We start from the raw sequence: 21119 nt of genomic DNA, 5'->3' as shown, positions 1-21119 counted from the left end.
GAGGCTGGGCTGGGGGGAAAAGCAGGATCCACGGGGCACATCTCCGGCCTCAGCCTTCACCGCCGGACTCGGCAACGGCGGGGCGAGGGGAACCCAAGTCCCCCTCCCTCACCCCTCTCCAGGTGCCGCTGCTAGGGGGCCAGGCACCTTTTTCCTACCTACTTTCCTTTGGAGTTTCTGCTAAAATCTGGAGAATGGAATGCACCCGCGGCAACTCCGAGCCCCTCCAACTGAGCATGCGCCAATGCCAGGCAGCTTTTGGTCAGCGACCGACTCCCGAGCATTCCGAGCCGGGGCTGCGGAGCCGGAGGGGCGGGGGGAGGAGAGCCGGGAGGGGTGCCCGCGCGCCTGCGCAGCCAGCTCCAGCGACCCTAGGTTTTCTATGGGATTCCCAATCTGCAGCAGCGATTTACCCGAGCGTGTAGCTGCGGCCGCCGGGCTTGGAAGGCGCGATTCGAGAGGGATTTAAGCAGCCTAGAGCTCCGGAGGGGAAAAGAGCGCGGCTTCACCACAGAGACGGCTCAACCTTTTGCTCGAATTAAATATCTCTATAGAAAGACCTGCCGAGTTTTGCCGTTTTCGTTCAGTCACCGAGCGCAGGGCTCTAACTGTAAGTGGAAGACGCAGTCTTCGTTGCATTTGTGCATGGGTAGCGCAGCCAGTTGTCTGGGAGGTGCTTTGGCTGTTGTCACACACGTTGCTTTGCACATAGATGCGTCTGCATGCGTGGGGACAGTTGCTTTGGTTGATGCTGGCTATCTGGATGCACTGTTAGTCCAAGGGGGGCTATTTGGAATAATGGGGGGGGGGGTGTTTATACGCGGCGTGTTTTGGAGGGTTGTCTTAGGCTAGATTTAAGACAGGTGAAACAGAGGTGCTTTTTAGTTTAAGTCTATAAATAGTAGGATTTCCTTACAGAGATTTAAGTAACTAACTGACCGATGGGGAAGTTTCCCGGTTGCTGATAAAACTATTGAGAGGTTGCAGTCCAGTAGCAACCTGTCATTCGTGGGGTTGGTGCACCATTTTCCTCGCCGTGGAAGAGCAGGGGAGGTGTTTGCTAAGTCAAACTGAGTGGACGAGATGGTGTGGAAATCAGGGTTGGTTTCCCAGCGGGATGTAAGTGTTTAGAACCACACAGCGAGACGCAACATAAGCACATTTCTCTCAGTATTTAGGAATGAGTGGCTAATTTTTTCCCTTTTGGTTTTTCGTCACGATGGTGAATGGTCAGAAAAAGGAAAGATATTCCGCCGCCCAGTCAGCCCTCTATTTTGAACAGAGTCTGAGACAGAATGAATGGGGGAGTCAGACCCAAACTAGTTACCTGCCTTGGCATCCGGTATTCGCCTTGGGGGATGCGGGCATGGGAAGTGGGAACCCAGACGCGTTGCGTTTGGCAGTGTTTCTTTAAAGGAGGAAAGGTCGTTTTGTGTTTTTTGTTAAAATGGATTGTTCCTTCCCAGACACGGGAGAAGTCTTTGCAAGGTCAACCGCGCTGTGGACATCGGAGGTGCTGGTGAATGGGGGGAGGGGGCGGCGGGAGGAATCGGCGATGCTCCGTCCAAGTGCTCAGCGCTGCACTGCGCGGATCCGCGCCCTGGGAGATGCCGGAGTGGGAATCCATTTTTCAGAGTTGCCCTCCTGCCCATATTTTGGAGACTACAGTGAAATGGAAATGCAGTGGGTGTAGAAAACAAGTGTATACTGTCTCTGTGTCACGTCCAACTTCAAGGCAAGAGGAGCAAGGGAGTTGTATTTCTACATATTCATTTTTTAAATAAATTTGAGATTGAGACAAATTAAAAGAGAAACTCTTGTGAAAACACATTTTATCTCCACTACCATCAAAAGTGCCTGCATGTGTGAGTGATGGTGATGGTGGTGTGTGTGGTGGTTGTGGTGGTGGTGGTGGTGGTGTGTGTGTGGAGGGTGGGGGGGGGGTAGCTTCCACATCACTAAATAGTGCACCTCCATGAAGCTCGGGTGTTTGATAACCCCAGAAAATGCTGCACTGAAGCCGGCAGGCAGAATGGTATGAGGCAGGCAGAGAGGGGGAGAGCATGGCCAGTGTGCTGGATTTCCATGGAAAAAGCAGGTTCAGTTTCTGGGAAGAAATGAAATAATTTTTTTTTTTCCCAAAACGGGGCAGATCATTATAGAACTCTTTAACCATTTTTCAGTCCAACTATTTAGAACCTACTCAAAGGAATTTATAATTTATTTAAGTGTATGAAATTTGAAATAGAAAATTCGAGAATAACCTCTCCTTGGGAACCCAAAGTATAAATTATACTGCCGTCTCTGTGCCTCTCTTCCTTACTTCAGGGTGGAAGGAGCAATCATCTGTCACAATTAAGCCACACTCCTTGTCATCACTGAGGCTGAACCAGCTCCAGGAGTGGTGCAGGTGTGCACTGCATTGATAAATGACTGGTGGAGGAAGAGGGAGAATTTGCTATTAAAGTTCAAAGACGTTTCGTCTCAGATACTCTGGTTCACAGGCTGACAGTTTATAGAGGATCACATCTGGCCCAGACCTTCAAAAGCATCTAGCCCAAATACCTTGTTTGTACAGATGAGGAACTGAGGCGCAGAGCCATGAGCTAGGGAAAATTCAATTAACTTCTCTAGCCTATGGAATAAACAATTAAAAAGTAATGTTGAATGGGAATGATCCCTTCTCTCTGCACTTTTAACATGCTCGGTGACATTGCTGACATCGTCAAATAAGTACTTATGTGCTCCCCAAACATCTTTCGAAAAGGTCCCAAGGGTTTCTTTTCACACCATAGCACTTCTCTGCCTCTTCTTACTTGCAAGGTCTCTTTTCTATTGCCCCTCACCTCTACTAGATGCATCTCTTTACATGTTTAGTCTGGCCTCCTGGCCTCCTCTGTACCACAGTCTATTTTTTGGGGCACCTTTGGAGGTTTTAGAGAGAACTGGCAAACCAGTTAGATCTTCAGCTCCTGTTTGGGGACAGCACAGCCCCATCTCCATCCCTGCCCTGCCATGTTTCCAGAATTCTTCAGAGCATCCTGCCTTCAGAAACACTGCAGGCGCATGCTCCTTCTTCTGCCTTCTTGCCTCCTCCTAAACTGCTGCAGCTTCAAGCACTGAGACTCTGAGGAGTGAGGAAGCTGCAGTGCAAACACACCGTGCCCTGCCAGCTCTCCCCTGCCTCCTAGAAGGCAGAACCCAAATCCAAGATGCCTGTCTCTGGCTTCCTGGCAATGCTCCAGATGCAGCCACCTTCAGAAAAGATGGAGGGTGGGGCAACAGCAGGACTGAGAGAAGAATGCCTGACTGCTTGGAGCTGACCAGGCCCATAGAGGCCAGCAGTGCGGCTTCTAAAACCTCTCAAGGGCTTGCGCAGCTCCTCCTGCACAGCTTCCTTCTCTGTCCTGCTGGACAAGGACAGCAGCACCGGCAATAATACCTGCCTATGTGAGCCTTCTTCTCTTTCCTCCTTTTCTTCTCCTTCTCTCTCACTTGCTTTCTCTGTTTCTCCCTTTCTTCCCAAACATTTTTTCCTGAGTGTCTATATAATAAAGTTCTAGTCAGTTTTAAAATAATCCAGGCCTTCCTGTTCCTTCTCCCAAAATGCAATCACTCAGGCACTCAGAAAGATAACCAAAACTAACCAAAATGTCCCCTTGAGGGATATGCCAGGAATTCTGACCTAGAAAAGCTGAGGCCTTCTGGGAGGCTGGTAGAAGACAGAGTCTGAGTCTCTCATTGGAGAGAGTAGCCAATCCTCTTGGAAGTTGTGGAGGAAGTAAGGTGATGTCTTTCTCAACACATTCACCAATTACCAAGCGAATTCCACCCCCCATCTTGGCAACCCTTTACTGAATCGGAAGGAGCTGTCTCTTGGATAGTCTGTTCCAACAAAGGCTGTTGAGTCAGATGACACCTGGTCTTGCTATCCCATTCTGAAAACAGGCAGGCCAGGATTTTTCTCAACACCAGGTAGCCTCTGCAGACAGCAGAGACTTGGGGTTGCGAAGTGCCCTGCTTGGTCTCGCGAGGCTATGAATCCCATTCTGTGACAGGGTAACTTGATTAGAAATGCCGCCCTGGGCAAGCTATAGGTTTTCTGTTTGGGTTGCACATAGTTACGGATTCCACCAAACATTGCTGAGGAGCTCCGTGGGGAGTTTCACATCCATATCAAATGCCCAGTTTTCTAATTCACAAAAGCAATATATTTTAATGTCATTCTAAAGGTCTTTTTCTTTATGTTGAGTGATTTCTATGCTCCTAAGATTCGTCATTATTTAGGAAGATAAGAAAGTTCTTTTAGAAGGAATCACATTCAGTTAATCTAACGTTGAAATGGACAATGTCCATTTCAGTTATATTTATTTATTTATTTCTATATTAATATACTTTATTGATTTTTTACAGAGAGGAAGGGAGAAGGATAGAGAGTTAGAAACATCGATAAGAGAGAAACATCGATCAGCTGCCTCCTGCACACCCCCTACTGGGGATGTGCCTGTAACCAAGGTACATGCCCTTGACCAGAATCGAACCTGGGACCCTTCAGTCCGCCGGCCGACGCTCTATCCACTGAGTCAAATCAGTTAGGGCCATTTCAGTTATATTTAGTAGACATAAACATTAAATTTCATAAAATATCAAATGATACAGAGATAAATTAATAAATGATTGATATTTCTACTATTCCAGTGGTTAATTCATATAATTAATATAGTATATGAACTGGAAGGGAACCATATAAATTACCTAATCCATCCTTCCAATACATAAAAATACAGTATATTAAGGAACATTTTTATCTTAAAGACATAGCTACAATATGAAAGCACTGTCCACAAGGGCAGATATTTTAATGACCTTTTTCATATCTCTATGATGGTTTTTATAGTAGATACTCTATAATATTTGTCAACGAAATATTTGTTATAACAAGAATCAGTTGAATGTACCTTATTAATTATATCAAGAAATTAAATCTTCTACTAAAAGCCTGTGAACAATTAACATTGCTATAAATATCTTTATGTTACTTAACAGAAAAGAAAAGCAAGACTAAAGAAGATTTTATAATTTACTTCCAGTAGATATAAAGCACCTTTAAGAGTGCTTTTTAATCTACTCATATGAGTATCCTCCCTTTCATCTCTTACTAAGTAAAATCATAATCATTTTTACCTATATTCAAGAATTGTTATTAATAATTTAAAGTGATGCAAACCTAGCCTATGGTAGCTATGTGTACCACTCATTTAGATGATGGGTCTCTTGAGCTGTGGAATTATTTTAACATGTTAACATTGTGAAGGGGCCATAACACTTCATTTCTCATTTACAGTTGGTTTCTAAAGATAACTTGTGCTCTCTTAAGTGAATCAAAATAGTTTGAGTTGCTCACAGCTTGAATCATTGAGAACTTCACAAATGGGGATCTTGGGGGTGCTTTAGAAACTACTTAATGAATGAAACAGAAATGGAATAGCAAATTACTGAAGAATCCTCAAAGAGGTTTGACACTTTAATAATAAGGTGCCTGTGAATACATTAAAGAGATGTTCTATACTCTGATCAGTTAACTTAAAGCATGCAAGTCAGATAATTTATAATTCTTATGCCTTCTCTGAATATCTCAACTGCCTTACTTCACTGTATTCCTAACAAAGATGACTTACTGTATAACCACCAATTGTTTATTTTTTTTTAGAAGACAATGCACTGTATTTCTAACCATTTGTTGGATAATTTTTAGGTGAACAATCTATTTCCTTTTGTTCTAAATTACAATTAAGACTTGGAATACTCTCATTCACCAAGTGGCCTTCAAGCTCAATATAGCTGAGAATAATTGGTGAACTTTTTATAGAAAGTAGGTCTCTCTTAATTAACAAAGATTTCATTTTTATGAAGTGTTACTCATTAAAGGGAAAGTGTGCACAAATTAGTTAAATTTGCCTACAGTTATTATAGATCTATTAAGTGAATCCTATTTTTTTCATTCTTACTCATATAGCAACTTTCTGAAAATGGAAATCTGTCACTTTAAATGTACTTTTTATCCTTTATTTGGATCTTGTTTATTACCTCTTAAGCTCTGAAAGACTATGAACTTTTGAAAAGCTGAATGTAAATAGATTTTTTTGCAAATCATTAACATGTTAAATGTGCTTTGGAGCCTGGATGAATTTTCTCTAATTCACGCAAGTAGGCCCTAATATTTCTGCTCTTTCATATTTCAGTATGTTTAGGGCAATTGAAGGTTTCTTAAAATAGTAGATTTTGGTGGTACAGGAACCTGTGGTGTTTTATATTTTGCATTGGTTTTATTAATTTTTGATTAGTGAGTTTATTTCTGAAATGCAATCTTGAATTATTAGTGAAATGCCCCATTGGAGGCCCATTAAGCATTATCAATAAAGTTGACATGCTTATTAATATAATATTTTATTTTTAATGTACCAAAAGACTGCACAAGTCTGACTCAATTTGCAACTTCTGCTTGATGGAATTGTTTGGCATTTGATGCTATGAGTTAATGGAAGACCATCAGTTTTGTTTATTGCAGAAGTTCAAGTGTTTTTTAAATGCATACATAAGGTACTTTCTTGCTCATGAAATATTTTTTAAAAAATCAGCTTAAATTTTGTAAGTTTAACTACTTATAAAGGTATTTTTCCTCAGAATGAGATGAAAACTATTTAATTTTTCCTCATTTTTCATTTGTAAATGGGAAAATTCCTCAGCCCTCACCAATGTTTCAACTGGCTCAAAAGAAATTAGAGGAAATGTAAACAAGAATTTTCAAGATAGACATCTATATATATAAAAAGCTAAGTGACCATCCAACCGTCCAACATCCAGTACATATGGCATGCACTGACCACCAGGGAGTAGATGCTCAACGCAGGAGTTGCCGAGCTGCAGTGGCTTGGCAGTGGCAGTTCTCGGGTGATAGATCCCGGAACCAGAGAGGAGAGAGCCCGATTCCTCGTGGAGGCTGCGTGATTCCACCTTCGGCCTTGGGTTATGTTGTTGCTGTGGTACTGTCTGCCCCGTATCTGGTTTACTGCCAAGTTGTGGTGTTGCACCCTGGAATCAGAGAGGTTAATTTTCTTTCAATGTGCACGAATCCATGCACCAGGCCACTAGTACTTAGATAAAAATCTCCAGTTCCACTGTTTATTAGTTCTATGATCTTGAATAATTGTTTAACCTCTCAGCCTCAGTTTCCATTTAAAATAGTACTTCAGCCGAAACCGGTTTGGCTCAGTGGATAGAGCGTTGGCCTGCAGACTGAAAGGTCCCAGGTTTGATTCTGGTCAGGGGCATGTACCTGGGTTGCGGGCACATCCCCGGTGGGGGGTGTGCAGGAGGCAGCTGATCGATGTTTCTCTCTCATCGATGTTTCTAACTCTCTATCTCTCTCCCTTTCTCTCTGTAAAAAAAATCAATAAAATATATTTTAAAAAATAATAATAAAATAAAATAGTACTTCAGAGAATTCTTGAAAAGTAAAAAGAAGACTATTTATATAAAAAATATAACATAATGCCTCATTACTAAAAATGCACAACAAATGATAGTTATTATCATCCCTTTCATGAGAAATCAATGGTTCATAAACCACTTTAGTCTCTGAACAGTAGTAATCCCATTCATGGTGGAACCTCTGAATAAGAAATTAAACTATTAAAAGCATTGAACAGTTAATAGTGCTTAACCTACAAAATAAATAACTATTGAATAAATGTGCTGAGGACTGTGTAGTCACTGTAGAATCAACATTAAGATACTACTGGAGCCTTCAAGGAATTTATGCCTAATGAGAAAGACAGATAAATGAATTCCAGTAAGTCAAGTGAAGTAAAAAGGTGGTATAGATGCATACAGGAGAGAATCTATAGAAGAAATACCTGAACTATATAGTGGAAAGTACAGAAAACTGGGAGTCATTAGATGTGTTTTAGACATCACACCTGTGCTGTAGTCATCATAGGTGTGAAGTCCTAGAAAAGTTACTTTTCTGAGTTTAGTTTCCTTGTATGAAAACAAATATGAAATTACCTACCTTCTCTAGTTAGCAGTTATGAAATTGAGATGACTATGAATATATTCTGTAGATTATATAGTGCCATGTAATGGTAACAAATTTTTTAAAATATATATCTGTATTGATTTCAGAGAGAAAAGGGAGAGGGAGAGAAAGATAGAAACATCAATGATGAGAGAGAATCATTGATTGGCTGCCTCCTGCACATCCCACACGAGGGATCGAGCCTGCGACTCAGGCCTGTGCCCTAACCAGGAATTGAACCAATACCTCCTGGTTCACAGGTCGATGCTCAACCACTGAGGCGTGCATCTGGGGCGGTAACAAATTTATTATTGTCACAACTTTAGAATTTTAGTTTATCTTTTATAAAAAAAATTTAAGACTCAAAGTACTGATCTTGTGCAAATTATTGCATCAAGGTTATATCTGCTTCTTCATCACTTAGTTCAAAATTGAACTGAGAAAGGAGAGATTGAATTGGATCTAAGTGGAAATATATGTTTAAATTAGACTGAACTTTTTAATACCTAGGAAAAACACTTTTCTGATACCTGAAGTGGACCCAATTTATTATCCTGGGATGGGACAGGGAAACACAGTAGAGAATATTTGAAGCAATAAAGAATAAAGCTATATAGCCAACCTATCAATAAACTGGTTATAAAAAGAGCTGTACAAAATGGCATAAGATTTGTTCATAAAACAAGAGGTCTAGGCAAAGGGGAAACTGGAAAAGGATACCATTCTTCCACAGAGGTGCTCTGTAGATGACCAGCTCCACAGGAATTTCATATCATTCACCTTTGGTTGTTGGCCAATATCAGATTCATCTGAATATTGTAAGTTATCTCTGGCTAAGTCATGAGAGCAAGGAAATGAAAACAGAGATTATTTATTTTTGTAATAATATTAACTAGCAATGTAGTGAAGAACTTAGAATGTATAGGGCACTATGGTGTATATTTACACACAGTACCTCATTGAGTCTACATTACAGCTCTGCAAGGTAAGGATGCTTCATTTTGTGACTAAGTAGCTGTGTCTCAGAAAGTAACTTATTCACGGTCACACTTTTACTAACTGAAAAGGTGTTATTTAAACCCAAGACTTGCCCAGCTGGCATGGCTCAGTGGTTCAGTGTCAACCTATGAATCAGGAGGTCATGGTTTGATTCCCAGTCAAGCCACATGCCTGTGTTGTGGGCTCAATCCCCAGTGTGGGGTGTGCAGGAGGCAGCCAATCAATGATTCTCTCATCATTGATGTTTCTAGCCCTTTCACCTTCTCCTTTCCTCTCTAAAATCAATAAAGATATATTTAAAAAGTAAACAAAAAAATAAACCCAAGACTCTTTTTACTATGGAAAGCATACACATTCGAAGGGAATAATGTACCAGTAATGAACTCCCACGTACCCATCACCCAGCTATAACTATTATTAAGGTCACTTTTCTTCCCCCTCCAGTAGGTTAGTTTGAACAAATTAAGACATTATATTATTTCATCTACAAATATTTAAGTATATTTCTACAAAGACTCTTTAAAACATGTCCACAATACTGTTACACACCAAAAAACAAACAAAAAAATTAATTTCATCAACTATTTGATCAGTGTTCAAATCTCATATGAATTGTTGAAGTTTATTTAAGTCAGGTTCCAAATAAGGTCTTACATATCCCAGTTAGCTAATAGAGAGCAGCCTGTTTTATACAAGAAATTTATACAATACCTGTTTCTCTCTAGAGAGAAGTATGGTATGGATAAAAGAGACATGGCTTCAGAGATGAGTGCAGTCACTCTGCGAAAGTTATTTAACTTTTGTAAAATGGAAATTATATCCCTGAGATTAATTGCAAGGACTAATAACATAATGTCTATGAAAGTGCTTAGCACAGTCTCTGGCATGTATTAGGTCTTCAATGAATGTTAATGTCCCTTCCTTAAAAAATTTAAATGGAAAAAAAGGGACTAATAGGCCAAGAAGCTTGAGGAAACTTCTTGGAGTACTTTGGCTACTGATCCCTTGCGATCTCTCCCATTTTGTTTCTGGATGGAAATTTGACACAATTGTGCCAAAGTGGCTAATGACTAATGGCTCTGAATCCTTCCCACTGCATGTTTATACCTCTGTATAGTTTCCCCACATGAAAAGGGGGTGTATTTATGACTTTAAGATGATCTAAAATTCAGAAAAATGACATTATTGTAAAATATTTTTTAATTTCATGTCAATTCAAAATAATACAAAAATTAAAGTATGATATGTTATCAGAGGTTAATATAATGTTGCAGAGGTCATAATTTAAAAAATCAACAAATAGAGGCAATTAATCTGATTCAGATTTGAGTTTGTTTTTTGTTCATATTAACTCGGCATGTCATTTAATTCCTCATGTCTCAGTTTCTCAGGGTATCAACTGGGAGTTCTGAATAAAACAATCTAAATAATCTAAAGACTAGACATCAACAAAATGGGAAAATTTAAATAAAACTGGACTATAAATCAGAACCAAATTTGAATTCTGACTCCACCACTTAATGGCTGTGTGGCCCTAGGCAAATAATTTAATCTTTCGGAGCCTTAGTTTCTTCATTTAAGTGTGAATTTAACCTGTCTCACAAAATTGTTGCAAATCCTAGAGATAATATATATTAAAGGCCCAGCAGAACCCTTGCACTGAACTGCCACTCAGTTTTTAATAATGAAGTTGTATTTGTTATTCTCAGAGCTTTTAAGTTGAGAAATTAAATGAATTCATTATCAAGAAGTTTACAGCTGAATATAGCTGACGTGCTAGCTCCTAAAACCATTTGTGAAGGTAAATGGGTACTCTTTCTAGAACATGAATGTTTGAATTCAGAACATTGTATTTATAAAGATTCCTAGCACAATGACAGTGGCATAATGTTCTTGTACTGCTTGTGCCTGCTTATTTAAAAAACTAGAGGCCCGATGCACGAAATTTGTGCAACGGGCTTGGCCCTCACAGCCCAGGCTGCCTTGCCCGGCCTTTGCAGCTCTGGCTGGCCCTCACAGTCCTGGCCAGCCCTTGCAGTCCCAGTCAGCCCTCACAGCCCTGGCCAGCCCGCACAGCCCCTCACAGCCTCTGCTGGCCCTCCCAGCCCCAGCTTCATCCGGAAGGTCATCCAGAAGGTTGTTTGGCTGTTTGGACTAATTAGCATATTATCTCTTTATTATATAGGATGTAAAGAGACCAGCTTCTTCTATATTACATGGGAACCACTTAATAAAATGCCAACCAGAGGTTGCTGGTAAGAAGTATTTCGATTATAATAGGTCTATAAGGTTATACATCTGTGAATGAAAACTCACTGGGAGATGTTATAATAGAAGGAAGGCTAAACATTTATCCAGTACTCCAGCTAGTTTCTCTGAATTGTAGCTATCGGCTTCTATGGTAGATAACCAAGAATCACATCATTTCTCTAAATTTAGAGCCAGCCTGGACACTGATTGTTTACATGGCGATTGAGTTTGTCTCATTATAACAGTGATAATATTCCAGTTTTGTGGTTGTCTGGGAGTAGATATAAGGGCAGAATATTTCTTTTTTCATTAAGTGAAGAAGACAGATTACTTTGTGTGTGTTTTTTCAGAAGATTTTGTGTCTACTTTTGCAAACTCATTTGACAAAACTCCAAGAACTAGAACTAAAGAGGGCTGCTGTTGGCATTCCATGCAATTCATTGAACAATACTCAGTCCTTCAAGTCCCTACTCACACAACAGCTCTTAAAAGAGCTTGATTGTGCCCGGCTGGTGTGGCTAAGTGGTTGAGTGCTGACCTATGAACCAGGAGGTCACAGTTTGATTCCTGGCCAGGAATTGCAGGCTCAATCCCCAGTGGGGGGTGTGCAAGAGGCAGATTCTCTCTCATCATTTATTCTCTCTCATCATTGATGTTTCTCTCTCCCTCTCCCTTCCTTTCTGAAATCAGTAAAAATATATATTTTTAAAAATTAGCTTGATTGAAAGCTTGGAATTTGCTCTTCTTAAGTGCTTAGTGATACCTTCTTCTAAGTAAAAGAATAATACTGCAGAAAATTTGGAAAGCAAAACATAAAAAAAGAATAAAATCACCTACAATCTGTTACTTATAGGCTATATTTTCCTCCTTTGTAAGTATTGTTTCTAGTTGAGACTACTCATGTCTTTAAATTTTATATACTACTTTTTTCCCCCTTAGCATGACCCTTGCAATTAAAACATATCACAAATGTTATCTTAAGACATTATACTCCATTATATGTATAGACAAGGTTTACCTCACTATTCTCTTTTTATAATACATTTTAACTTTTTAAATACCAGTGAGGGAAATATCTTTGTACACGTTGCTCACTACTGTTTTAAGGGTAGCCTTAACAATATCCTTGACATAGATTTCTGGACATCTTTCGTAGAATGAATAATCCCCTTGAACCTGGGTTGGCTGCTTAGTGACAGAGGGTGAGATTCTAGAAAATCATAGGCCAGAGGAGTCATAACATTTAGTATTGGGTGGGAAATTTGTCTAAACTATTTAGTAATTTTCAGGGCCAACTTTATGAGTCAAAGACTGCATTCCTTCTGGAAGCTCTGAAAAGTCTCTTCTGACCAAAACCTATCTGCAACTGCCTGATATCCCACCACTTCTGTCACTTTGTTTTGGAACAGGAAATAGGAAAGAGCCGAATCTAGGCTGAGCTCCCAGAACACTGTTTCATACAGTTTTAATGGCCTGCTTTGCTTTTACTATCATTATTACTACTACTACTACCACTATCACCATCATCCTCTTCATATCATTGCTAGTAGCATATTCCTCATTGGTCTGTGAATTCCTAGAAAGCAAACACAGGGTATGATTAATCTTTGGATCTCTCATTGGTCTAAATGAAGTGGGCCAGGTGTTAAATTACTGTTAAAATGATGGTATTTTGACCAAGCAGAATGCCTGCCTAGTATCTTTGTCTTTCAGAACCTGTCATCAAGCACACCAGCCAATAAAAATATATCCAGGATCCTATGTGGTTCAATGTCCATGAATTGACATTGCTGGTCTAAAAAAAGGAAACTCCTGGATTCTGAATTTTGCATTCATTTTAAGTTAGTTTTAAAATATTTCTGTACCACAGGCAAGCAGTTTTCATGTGCCAGAGAAAACCCAGCATTTATGAAAGAATATTTTTACATCAGTAATTATAAGGACCATGTTTACTAAATTGCACAATCTAATAAAAAGTAGAAAATTCTATAATAATGTCAAGTCATCACTTGCTAAATAAATTATACTATTAAAAGTGACTGGCTGGCAGATGTGCTATAAGGAAAATCATGGCTGTAGGCGTGTAGGGTCACATAGACCTGCATTCCAACCCTAACACTGCCACTCTCTAGCTGCAGGGCTGCAGTTTCTTTGCCTAAAAATGAAAACTGTTAGGTCTACCTTTCATAGTCCTTATAAAGATTAAATAAGATTATGAATCAGGAATACCTAGGACAGGGCTGGGGGGATAGAGAGCGTATACAATAACAGATAGTTACCATTGTTATTGTTTGCAGCGATATGTGACTAAGGCCCCTAGGTCCTTTCAGGAGTTATTCAAATACTAGAGGCCTGGTGCACAACATTTGTACACTGGAGGGAGGTCCCTCAGCCTGGCCTGCACCCTCTTGCAGTCTGGACCCCTCAGGGGATGTCAGCCTGCTGCGGAGGTGGGAGAGGCTTTCGCCGAGCTCGCCAGCCATGACCCCGGCTTCTGGCTGAGCAGTGCTCCCCCTGTGGGAGCGCACTGACCACCAGGGGGCAGCTCCTGCATTGAGCATCTGCCCCCTGGTGGTCAGTGCGCACCATAGCAACTGGTTGTTCCACTGTTTGGTTGATTTGCATATTATCCTTTTATTATATAAGATAAACAAAGCTCTAAGACTGAACATCTATCTAATTGACCAGTGTATTCCCAGAGCCAACCCCAGTGGACGGCATATCATAGATGCTCAATAAATATGCATTGAATAGACCAAAGAACACCAAAAGGTCCCAAATGTTTGTCTAAGATTTGGAATAGGGAAGTGAGAATTTCTGGCCACATGAGGAAGAGATTTCAGGGGCAATAGGGTTTCCTCATGTGAGTAATTTCCACTTTTGACAGATTTTTACACCTTATGATGTTCAAGTGTTCCAAACTTCCAAATAATAGTATTTCTACTTTTGGTGATGAAATTGATACAGGGGTTGAGTTATTTGCCTAAAGTAATGATGTTTGTAAGTAATAGCTCCAATATCCAAAACAGATCTGTGCTCTTCCTACTTACTTTACCTTCTTTTTACTATTTATTATGTTACTTTCACATGAGGTATTGCCTCTCTGTCTTATCAAATCATTCTTTTAACAAATACCTATTAAACATCTATCATTTGTCTAGTACTAGATATCTATTTAGATCACTAGGGTGATCTAAATCATCCATAATCCCTGCCCTCATAGAGATCAGAGTCTAGTTAGAGGAACAGATATCAAACAAATAATCATACTATAGCATAAAATTATAAAAAGGATTAAGTACCATGGAAGAAAATTAATCAATGCTACAAGAAAATTTTAATGGGGAGACCTATTTTGAGCTGTTTGAAATAATAGATTCCAGGGAAATCCACTGAGGTCTAAATTTCCAACTCAACCTCCTGGGATTGCAGCTAAAACCTGTTTACAGCCTCTGGGCCTTGAGAAGGAGGGTGGTTGCTGTATTTCTCTTTGAGGAGAATGAGCCTTGCCCACAAGTGTTAGCATCTCCCATTTTATCCATCACTTGCAAGGCCTCCATAGCGAGGACAACAAAGCCATTTACCACATAGATATCCATTTAATTTTAGCATATCTCCAAGAGAAATCTCCATGATAACCATACCCTGATGCATAGCTCACTGGAACAGTTTCCAGATAGAGAAATCTGCAAGCACCTGAATGTCAGGTGCTCTTCCCAAACCCTTCATTACTTCCATGTGATACAAACCTGTGGGTCTTTAAACATGTCCAAGTGCCTTCACAATTCCATTAAGTTAAAAGTATTTTATTTATTTATTCAAGTATTTCTTTAGTACTTACTATGTACTCTGAAGATAGAAGACATTGTTCATGCCCTCTCAGAACTCACATTCCAGCAGTAGAGACAGGTATCGGTAGTCTGTTAAGAACAGTCATGAAAGAAGCATAGAGTGCCGAGGAAGCCCTTCTAGACACATAAACCCAGACCTCCACAGGGTGAGGATTGGAGGTGGGATCATTTGGGGTGTGCCAAGAGTAGGAACTAGCTAGGCAATGGGGAAAAGGGTGCAGGGAGCAAGGACCAAAGCATACAATAATGGCAAGAAAATACTTTCAAATGCATTGTCTGACATAATGTTTTAAAGGATTAAAGAATCTTGATTGAATAAGACGGAAAGAAGTGTGGATTTTATAATAAGGCTCTGTCACAAAATATTCAGAGTTACATGAGTTATTTTATCTGTGAAGTTTAGATAATGATACCTGTATGACAGATTATCATGGTGTACATGTTATAAATATTACTACATAGATATCAATTGATGCCTGGACTTTAGAGGTGGTAGTAATGGTTTTAATAATAGGGTCAATAATACTACCATGGTTAATTTATATTGACATACCCTCTAATCTTATTTAAGAATGCTTATTTCAGTTCTTCCCTGAAGTTGGTAATAATTAAGAACTTGACTGACTTTTGCATATCCCTATTGAGCACCTGAGCATGTAGATAGGGGAACTTAAACTTGACCTTTCTTTCAAACAATTTTGTAGAGACGATCTCTTTGCATTGAGCACAGTCATATAATAACTCTAACAGCTATCACTATCAAGAAGAGGAGCTTGTATTTAAAAATTATAGAAAGTTAAGGTATTTCTTTTAAAAATATTAATTACTTCTTCAGTACCAGGGGCAAGTCTAGATATAAAGAGTGGTAAACAAAACAGGCCAAGTTCCTGCGCTTTTGGAGCTGACATTCTAGTGAAAGAAGTCAGTAAATGACCATATAGACTAATAACTACATTAGCTAAGTTCAGATAATCCTAAGGCTACAAAGAATATAAGGCAAAGTAATTGATAGTCATTAGGAGTGTATTGAAGGAGAGACGAGTTTTAAAAATTTAAATAGAAAGATCAAAAAAGTGACATTTGAGCAGTGACTTGAATGTTGAGAAGTCAGCCATGAAAGACCTTAGGAGAAGAGAATTCTAAGGAGAAAGGAAAACTAATGCAAAGGACCTAATATGAGAGTAAACTTGATGTGTTAGAGACAAAGCCACAAAGTGAGTGTGGCTGTGGCATAGCAAATAAGTGTTATTGATAGGAGATGAAGTTGGAGAGGTAGGGTGACCGTACACCCCAATTTGCTTAGGATAGCCCTGAATAATGCCTGTTGTCCTTGCATAAACAATAGTACCTTCTTTCATTCTCAAAATGACTTCATTTTTTTTTGCAGTAAATAGTTTAATTATAATGACTGTTAAATATTGTATGTCTGCTTTTTCCACTTAGAATATCGTAAGTAATTTGCCATGTTTCAACATAGAACTCACAGTTTTATATTCCATGGTGTTAATGTGCCATAATTTACTATACATTTTTTTAATGGGGAATGGTTATAGTTCTAGAGTATTTTTACCATTATTAAATAATGCTGCTTTAAATATATTCTGTGTATCACTTTTTTTTCTCTTGGACTATTTCTTTAAGCTAGCTTCCACTGGAATTAAAAGTGTCGATATATAAAGCTTATTGATTTCTAGTATTTTTTGGTGGGTTGCAACAATATACAATTTTACTGTGCTCGATTATTTGTAGGATTGAAGTTGGCCAAGATATTTCATCTTTTGTTCATAATCTGTTCATATTTGTTGCCCAGATTTCATACCCTTTCCCCATTTATTTTTAAGCATATTTAGTACTTAGAAGACATTTATGTTGCATATTTCCCCATTTTGATATTTGCTTTATTCTAGTGTTTTTAGACTGCATAAGCTTTGAATTTTTATGCAACTCTATTTATCTTATCTTTTATAGTTTCTGCCATTGCTTTTAATGTTTAGAAAGCCTAACTTAACCTTAATAAATAAGTTAACCATGTTTTTGGGTTTTGTTTTCATTATTTGTGTTTATTCTGGCCTGAATTATCTAGCCTCACTCCAATCATTTATCTCCTCAGATTCTAATGGTTTCCTTAATAACTGTATTGGTTTTATATTCAAAGCTATGTGTACACATACACAATAACTATTAACATTTGTCTAGCATAGTTTCAGTTTCTAATTGTTATCTTTGACTTAATTTTTGTATTAAACTGTTTGTTCCAACTGTTAATGTTTTTTAAAAGGTGGTATATAGTGTGATTCTATCTGATGTTTTTCATCGAATTGCTGCAAAGGGGTGATGATAGCATCACTTACAAGAATATATTCCCTTTTCCTCTTGTTTGGAAAAATTTCTTTCATCATATATTAAGTAATTATGTATAGCTGGATCTATTTCTAGACTCTCTGTTCCTTTATGCTAATCCATAAGTCTATTTTTGTGCCAGTAAATCCTTCACTTATTTGAAAAGAGCTCAAATTTCCTCCCTAAAGTCTTTGCTTCTCTTGGCTAAAAATTCTCAGTACCTTCAACTGCTGCTTTTGTATTTAGCATCCAAACCTGTCCCCCACCCCCTAGGAATCAGAAGCTAGCAATTGTGAAATAACGAACCAAGCTGTGGAGTACCCTTAAGTTGCCTTCCTTGGGGAAAAAAATAACATAGATCAGGGCACCATCCAGGCAAGGAGAATGGCAAACTCTTACATTGAAATAATAGTTTTTGTCCTGGAGAATACTTTGTTGTTTCTCATCTCCTTTAAGAAGATAGAAAAGCTATCAGTGAATGAGAGAACTTCCAGGGTTCAAAATCCCAATTCTACTGTTTTCTTGCTGTGTGATCCTGAACAAATGTCTTCAATTCTCTAAATTTTATTTTCCTTGACTGTGAAGTGAAGACATAGTGGCATCTACTTCATAAAATTATTGTAAAGGTGGAGTGCATAACCCATGAACACATGGTAAGCACTTGATAAGCTATAGTTATTACTGCTAAAAATCATTTATGTGGATTTATTATTTAATTTAACATTTTGAGGTTGTATGTAATTTAAAGCTGAATGAACAAGGTAGGAAAGGTTCAGTAACTTTCCCAAGGGCACAATTTAATAGAAGTGCTAGAATTGGGATCTCACCTCACATGTCTAACACCAAGGCCCATGCTCCTTCCTGTAGATGACATTACTGCACAGCATGATTAAGGTGCTTATACCTGGTTCTTTGGGTTCTGCCCTGGTTACATAGATGCAGCTGTAAGTTCTTAAGTGAAGATAAATAGAAGGTTCAAGTATATGATTGTCTTGAGATTTCCTATGGCTTCACTATGGAAAAGTTATATTAATGGGAAGGAGAGATATGGTTTTATTCTAATCTGCAAATTAGCTGACAAGGAAACATATCCTTTCAAGCTAAGTATTACTTAACATACTGCTCCAAGTGGCAGGACACAGGCCCGGAAGCATTTGTCATCCCCACAGGGTGGCGGAGGAAGCAACGCTTCCTCTCGTTCAGCACACGTTACCTGTGCTCTCAGGAGGCCCAGGGACGGAAGGACGTGGGTAGAGGATGCCATGTTAGCAGCCTGGGCACACAACTGCCAAATCAAACAGAACTGGAAGGTCTAATTTTAGCCCTCTCAGCCTTGGCATTGTCCCTTTCAGGCAATATATTTATCACATACCACAATAAAGTGCTTTATTCCAGCCTTGCTGGATCCTTCACAAAGGCCCAGCAAGGACAGGGTGAGCATAAGTCAGAGCTAGAAACACATCAAAGACAGGAACCTTACTAGAGAGGGTCAGCACTCCCCTGGAAACCTTTGGTAAATGTGTCTTTTCCACCCATCTAGTCCCAAAGATCCAAGAAACTGGCACGTGGTTGGCTCTTCTTCCTCCAGCTTCTTCTTTGTGAAGCTTCTGTCGGCTGCTCATCAACAGGTGTCTTCACCCCTTCCTGCTTGGGATTTGCAATTTACTCCCTCTCCTCATCCCTGCCTCACAAAGTCCACTTCTTTCCATATCTGGGTCTTGTTTTCTTTCCTGAGATGTCCTGGAGAGTGCACTAAATTAGGAGTTACAAACAGTGTTACAATATACAAACTGCCTCCTCGCTTTGTCCCCTGCAATGACCTGGTGAGTTGGGTGAGGGAAACTTTCATAGAACTTTCAAAGATGAGAAAACTGAAGCTCCAAGAGGCAACAGACTTTTCCTAAGGTCATACAGGAAAACATGGCAGAGTTGGGACTGAAACCCAGCTCCGGTGTTTTAGGGAAAGGTGTCCCATGAACCAATCAAAGCACAGAAAGCCCACACAGGCCATTTGGGTGGGCCCTGGAAAACTTTTCCTGAGGATATCAGCTGGCTTCATGGCCAACAGTTCCAGGTTGAGGACTCAGAATGGTGGCCCTTACCTTCAAGTAAATGTCCTTATACTAAAAAGAGACTAGGGGATTTTGATCTACAGACACATCCAGAGATGCTACTGTTTGCAAAGGAGAAAAATACATTTTTCATCTACCAGTCTTGGTTTTTGGCTAAGCTATACCCTGTAATGATAGACAGATTAATAGGACGAAAACAAGCAGAAGTCTAATAACACATAGACCTCTATTGTACATGGGAGAGAACCAGGAAAACTGAGTAACTCTTCAAAATGGCCCAAGTCACTACCTTAAATACCATCACCAGTAAAAACAAAAAACAAAAGCAAAAAACGTTAGTTGGGAGGAAAGCCAGTGGTGGGAAGCTATCAGGCAAAGCCCAGCAATCCAGGTCAAGGTTGTTATGCAGATTTAAGTCAGCTGCCTTCTCCATTAATAAGAATTTATAGGTATTTGGACATCTGCCTGTTCCTGGTACAAAGAGGGAAACAGCCTTACAGATAGAGATTTCCCTTAATAAATGTGTCTTTTTGAAGGGTAACTTTGACTGTTTTCAGAGATTCTCCTATGTCTGCTATTTCTTAAAAATAATCATCCTAAAGTAATCCTATGCCAAAGCAGCATATTTTGGCTCTTTCCTTTGACCTCTAAATGGATCTCTCTCTGGGCCTCATTGAACTATCCTAGATCTGGCCTTAGGCACCCTGAAGTAATGACCTATGGATCATCTTCTCTTTGAATTTTCTATCTTTCAAATTTGAATCTCAATCATTATAATGAACATGGGATAGATTTTTCCTATCTTATATATCATTTAAGCTGTGCTAACATTATCACAATACTGTGTGTAACATTATTATACTCCATCTCACAGAAGGCAGCACTGAGCCTCAAAGATGCTTCCTAACATGGCTGTCCTGAATGTCAGAGACGCTGATCCAGGAATTCCCCCACAACAACACCATGTCTCCCTATCATTGCTTCTCCCGGGTGCTGGGGGAGAGGGGACAGAGTAGTCTTGAGTGCCATGCTGAGGACTGGATTCAGAAGGAGGATATAAAGGCCACTGAAGGGATTAAGCAGGGCAGTGACATGATTAGATTTTATGCTTTAGAAGGTCATTTCAGCTATAGTTGAACTTAAGGAGGGCAAGACTGTAGATGGGGAAACAAGTTAGAAGATTATTGTGGTAATCAAAGTGAGACATAAGAAGATGATAGCCTGATCTAACATAGTGGCAACAGAGAGTGGATGGAATTTGAAAAAGTTAGGAAGTACAATCTACAGACTAAACTTGATGATTAATTAGATAAAGGAATGTAAAAGAGAGCAGAGTCCTCAATAACTACAGGTTCTGAACCGGTCCCTGGGCAGAGAGTGGGGCCATTACCCAGAGAGTAGCCCAGTAAGACAACATGTTGGGTCTGGTAAGTTATAGGATACAAAGGTGGACATGTAAGCAAGCTGATAGATATATATCTAGTATTCAGAAAGGGCCTGCACTAGAGATCAATATGGGAACCATATTTA

General features: G+C 39.4%; 1 protein-coding gene across 1 annotated transcript in view; it reads left to right on the top strand.

Moving 5' to 3' along the window:
* Nucleotides 1–302: 302 nt before the first annotated feature.
* VSNL1 (visinin like 1) overlaps nucleotides 303–21119 on the top strand; it is a 63123-nt gene continuing 42306 nt past the window's right edge. Inside the window, exon 1 of the mRNA XM_036335288.1 lies at nucleotides 303–610. The gene's annotated coding sequence lies outside the window, so the exon portion shown is untranslated. The remainder of the gene's footprint in view (nucleotides 611–21119) is intronic.

This window comes from Myotis myotis, unplaced genomic scaffold, assembly GCF_014108235.1.
Source record: "Myotis myotis isolate mMyoMyo1 unplaced genomic scaffold, mMyoMyo1.p scaffold_m19_p_14, whole genome shotgun sequence".
Lineage (NCBI taxonomy): Eukaryota > Metazoa > Chordata > Mammalia > Chiroptera > Vespertilionidae > Myotis > Myotis myotis.
Note: the sequence above shows the minus strand (reverse complement) of the source record. Positions and strands in the feature narration are given on the sequence as shown.